The following is a 6075-nucleotide window of genomic DNA, read 5'->3' on the forward strand; positions in this document are numbered from 1 at the left end:
TGAAAAGTGGGGTGTGCGTAATTATTCAGCCCCCTTTGGTCTGAGTGCAGTCAGTTGCCCATAGACATTGCCTGATGAGTGCTAATGACTAAATAGAGTGCACCTGTGTGTAATCTAATGTCAGTACAAATACAGCTCAGGTGGGGGAATCTAATAACAAAACGTAAAATGTTTTGCATTTATCTTTAAAGCCCACATCATATTTTTGAACATCACTCAGGCAGCCAGCAATTTAGTTAGAATATTTGGCTAAACATGTTACTCTACTTTTAAACAACTAAGAACATATAATATTTCACGATTACAAAATAAACTGTGAGCAGTTGAATTTTGAAATAACTCTTGTTTTGCATAGTTTTGTTACATTAACCATCTTATCTAGTTTCTACTGGTCATGCGGTGATTTCATGCACCTCCACTGGAGCATGACCAATATTTTCAGAGCCACTACACTAAAGTATTAACCAAAGGGCAAAAAGACAATCATATGGAACAAAGGACTTGTTGGTCTTACCTTGACAGCTGTCAGAAAGCTTTGGTCAGTACCTTCTATTATCTTACCTAGAGGGTAGAGAAGATGAAAGAGTGAAGTTTTAGTTGCACCACGCTCTTTTATACCTTACGATTTTAACACCCACAATCCAGCAATGATGTGTTTTACTTCTTTCACACCCATTTCACACATGGGGAAGCTGTCTTTTTATGGCTTGTTAATACATAATAGTAAGTGAAGTAAAAATATACATACAGTCATTTGAGAAAGAAAATGTTCTGAGAAGTGTACAAAATTCTGTGGAAAGAAATATGTACAACCACATTTAGCAGCAAATTCTTGCAGTAATTGTTTCATATATGGCTTTAATGGTCCTTCACATCATTTTAAAAGAATTCTAGCTCACGTTGGAGCCTTGAAAATTTTTTATCATGTATATACCCACACACACATATAGTCAGAGTCAAAAGTCAAAGTCAGCTTTATTGTCAAAGACCATATGTACAGTCATACACAGGAATTTGAAATAGCAATGCTCCCATGGCCCTGAGTGTACACTAAAAATATAAAGATAAAAAAGTAAAAAAATAAAATAAAATAAAATAAAAGTCTTATGTACAACACAATACAATACTTAATTATTCAAACAGTAGTGTCCAACGCAATCATAGTGATTGTGGGCAAGTGCATGTGCAGTGGGAGTGGGGCAGTCAGTGAAAGGGCAATGATGGTGGGTCAGAGTCGAATGTTTGGGGGGATGGGGGGGTTCAGAGGAAATAAGTGAATGCAGGTCTGGAGATCATGAGTGTGAGAGCAGGGGAGTGAATTCAGCATCCTGACTGATGGAGGAAGCTGTCTTTCAGTCTGCTTGTTCTGGCCCGGAGGCTCTTCAGTCTCCTTCCTAATATCAGCAAACTGAAGAAGCTATTGGACATATGAGTGAAGTCACCTGTGATGCAGAGGGCTTTCCAGATGAGGCGGGTGCAGTAGATGTCCTGGAGGGAGGGAAGAGAAGTACCCACGATCCTCTCCGCTGCTCTCACTACCCGTTGTAACGTTTTTTTTCAGCAGGACCCAGTGAAGGAGCCATACCACACAGTGATGCAGCTGGTTAGGATGCTCTCAATGGTGCCTCTGTAGAAGGTTGTAGGGGTTGAGGCTCTTGCTCTCCTCAGTTTGCGGAGGAAGTAGAGTTGCTGTTGAACTTTACTGACCAGTGATGCAGTATTTTTTGACCAGGAGAGATCTTCTGAGATGTGTGCACCCAGGTAAGGCAAGGCAAGTTTATTTATAGCACAATTCAACAGCAAGGTGATTCAAAGTGCTTTACAGAGACATTAAAAAACAGAAACAAATAAAAAGCATGATTAAAAATTAAAAAAAAAAAAGAGTACGTTTTAAATGTTAAGCTTAAAAGTAAAACAGTGTGGATTTGGTGCTTTATTCAAATGCAGAACAGGTGAGTCTTCAACCTGGATTTAAATAAACTGAGTGTTTCAGCTGATCTCAGGCTTTCTGGGAGTTTGTTCCAGATATATGGAGCATAAAAGCTGAATGCAGCTTCTCCGTGTCTGGTTCTGACTCTGGGAACTGATAAAAAACCGGATCCAGATGACCTGAGGGATCTGGAAGGTTCATACTGGGTCAGGAGGTCACTGATGTATTTTGGTCCTAAACCATTCAGAGCTTTATAGACCAGCATCAGAACTTTAAAGTCTATCCTCTGACGGACAGGCAGCCAGTGTAAAGACCTCAGAGCTGGACTGATGTGGTCCACTTTTTTGGTCTTAGTGAGGACTCGAGCAGCAGAGTTCTGAATGAGCTGTAGTTGTCTGACTGATTTTTTAGGTAGACCTGTAAAGATGCTGTTACAGTAATCAAGCCTACTAAAGATGAATGCATGGACTAGTTTTTCCAGGTCCTGTTGAGCCATCAGATCTTTTATCCTTGAAATATTCTTGAGGTGATAGTAAGATGATTTTGTTATTGTCTTAATGTGTTTTTCTAAGTTTAGGTCTGCGTCCATCACTACACCCAAATTTCTCGCCTGGTTGGTGGTTTTTAGGTGTATAGATTGAAGTTCTCTAGTGACCCGTAATTGTTTTTCTTTGGCTCCAAAGACTGTTACTTCCTTTTATTTATTTATTTATTTATTTTGTTTAGCTGGAGAAAATTGTGGCACAACCAGTTATTAATTTCCTCAGTGCATTTACCAAGAGCCTGTACAGGGCCTTGGTCTCCTGGTGACATTGTGATATATATTTGTGTGTCATCTGCATAGCTATGATAGTTTGTTTTGTTGTTCTTTATAATCTGTGAAAGTGGGAGCATGTAAATGTTAAACAGAAGAGGTTCCAAGATGGAACCTTGGGGAACTCCACATGGGATACTTGTCTGCTCAGATGTGAAGTTACCTATTGATACAAAGTATGTCCTGTTTTCTAAGTATGTTTTGAACCAGTTTAGTACAGTTCCTGAAAAACCTGCCCAGTTCTCCAGTCGTTTGAGTAATATGTTGTGGTAAAACTAAGACTGACATTTTTACACTGTCTGTATTCAGACATATATCATTAAACACTTTGGTCAGAGCGGTTTCAGTGCTGTGGTTCTGTCTAAAACCTGACTGGAAGGCATCATAGCAGTTATTAAGAAGTAATTGAGCTGTTGAGAAACTGCTTTTTCAATGATCTTACTTAGAAATGGGAGATTTGAGATCGGCCTGTAGTTGTTCATTTGTGTCCTGTCAAGATTGTCCTTTTTCAGTATAGGTTTAATTACAGCAGGTTTTAGTGGTTCTGGAAACACACCTGACATTAAAGAAAGGTTGACGATCTGTAACAGGTCTGACTCCAAAGTCTTTGAGACTTTTTGAAAAAACTTGTTGGCAGGACATCTAAACAGCAAGAGGAGGAGTTCAGGAACGTGGTGCTGCTTACCCTCTCCACAGCAGCACCATTGATGGTTAGTGGGGTATGCAGGGTGTGAGTTCTCCTGAAGTCTATGAGGATCTCCTTAGTCTTCTCCACATTCAGGGACAGGTTGCTGTTGCTGCCAGATGGTTAACTTCACTCCTGTAGCAGGTCTCATCGTTGTTGCTGATGTGACTTACCACAGTTGTGTCATCTGCAAACCTGATGAAAAGGCTGGAGCTGTGTGATGGTGTGCAGTCATGGGTCAGGAGAGTGAAGAGCAGGGGGCTAAACACACATCCTTGGGGAGCCCCTGTATTCAGTGTTCTTGTGCTGGAGGTGTCTTTCTGTCAGGAAATCCAGCAGCCAGTTACACAGCGAGGTGCTGATCCCCAGCAGATCCAGTTTGTGAATGAGTTGCTGGGAAATGATGGTGTTGAATGCTGAACTGAAGTCTATGAACAGCATTCCAAGGTATGAGTCTCTAGTGTCCGGATGTGTGAGGGCTGAGTGAAGGGCAGTTGAAATCGCATCATCGGTTGAGTGGTTTGACAGTTATGTGAAATGAAATGGATCCAGGTTGGGGGGAAGAGATGTCTTTATTTGAAGCATGACTAACCTTTCAAAGCACTTCATAATGATGGAGGTGAGTGCGACCGGACGGTCGTCATTAAAGCAGGAGGGAGATAACTTCTTTGGTACAGGAATGATGGTGGAGACTTTGAGGAACATGGGAACGACAGCCTGACTCAGTGACGTATTAAAGATGTCTGTGAAGATATCTGTGAGTTCCGCAGCATAGTCCCTCAGTGCTCGTCCTGGGATGTTGTCAGGGCCTGGGGCTTTGCATGTATTGATCCTGGCAAGGGATCTCGACACACTGTCATGGGATAGTGTCACCACTTGATCGGTAGGGGGGGGTGGAGTCTTCTGTCCACAGTCTGCTTGTAGCCAAGTGGGCTTGTAGCCTTTGATGGTCTGTATCCCTTGCCACAGCCTCCGAGTGTCTCTGCTGTCACTGAAGCTTTGAGAAATCCTCCTGGAGTTCTGCCATTTTGCCTCTCTGATGCCACGTGACAGTTTTGCCCTTGCTGTTCTTAGGCTCACCTCATCCCCAGCTCTGAAGGCTGCATGCATGTGACTGCATATTTATATAATTATTAGCTAGGGTTAGGTCTGCAACAATCTGCAACAAGAGTGGGGCACAATCAAAACTCAAGTTCTTTAACAGTGATTAGTGAAAAGGCATTTAGCTAAAATATATAGACAGGAAACATCTGATCTAAGTCTCATCTTTTAAAAATAATTATTAATCATCGCCTCACGTAAGTGTGAAGTACAACCAAGGTTTCCTGTCTGTACTTTGCGGGTCTTTAAAGAAGGTCTGACAAGAGGCTTTTAAATTAGCTTTACATCATGTTTTAAACTGTTATATAAATAGTCTTCTGTACTTTGTTCATAGGACTGCGCTAAAATAGCAACCTAACTGCGTTAAGATGGTCTGATTATCTATCACACACTTTTTTTGTCTTCTTCTCTTTTTTTATTTAGCCTCTGACATGATACGTGTATTTACACATTAACTAGTTTAGATTTTACTACCACTAAAATCTAAACCAGGGTAAACTCAGCAGCCGACTGTCCGTAACGGGCTCAGAGTCACGTTAACCATAATATAACAAGCAGGAATAAACTGACAGACCTCTCCGTGTCTCCACCATTAAACATGTCTCTGGTTGCAGCAAGTCATGAAACGTCTCCCTGTTTCTCTACTATATAATATAACATAAAATATTCAGATAACCAGAGATTGGTTTGCTGGATGTTCTCAGATGTGTGTTATGTCATTTGGATAACTTTCCTACAAGATGAACATAGTGGGAAAACGAGCATTCACTCGAAATTTTTAAAATATAATTTTTTTTTTTAAATAAATCTTAGTTTAACATGTACATAGCTTTTGGAACTTTTTTTATCGTTATTATTTTTCATTTACTTTTTTCTGTTGATGTTACAGTAAGTTGACCTTTCAACTACTAATGTTTCGATGTGCAGTGAAAATCGCATATTGTGAGGCCCTCTGCGTCAAATAGGTTTAGCCTACACAGATAACAGTCTGGTGCAACTGAGTTGATGGGAAGGACTCATATTGTTAAAGCTGAGCAACAAAGGCCACAGAAGCCCTTTCTGTGCCAGGCTGACCTGGCTGAATAGACAGCTCTGTAGGATCATGTTCTGTATGCATCTAACCTTTTAAGACAAAATATAATTAAATGCATAAGTTACCTTTTGCACTGAATGTTCTGACTGTATTCTGTGACCATGTAGATAAATTGTGTTTCTAAATGATTTTATGATTGTTATTTACCTTTGTAAAAAAGCCATGCAGACTGCTGTTGTACTCTGTATTATTGTTTGGCCCCTTTACAAAGTCTAATTAAAACCTCACAAACACAACTGGTTCACCTATGAATGGATTTATTTCACATTTCCAAAATAAGTTTCAAACATTTGACCCACAGGCCAACTGCTGGCTTTTTAAAGTGGACAGTTTCAGAGAAGGAGGGCAGCAGTTTTTGCTTCTCATTGTTTTGAAACCAGGAAGAATGATCTTGCAAGTCATTATAAGATCACATCATGAGGGAATCTCATCATCAGCTTTACATCCTTCTT

The sequence above is a fragment of the Perissodus microlepis genome, chromosome 6 (assembly GCF_051167445.1).
Source record: "Perissodus microlepis isolate ML-2025 ecotype Zambia chromosome 6, ASM5116744v1, whole genome shotgun sequence".
NCBI lineage: Eukaryota > Metazoa > Chordata > Actinopteri > Cichliformes > Cichlidae > Perissodus > Perissodus microlepis.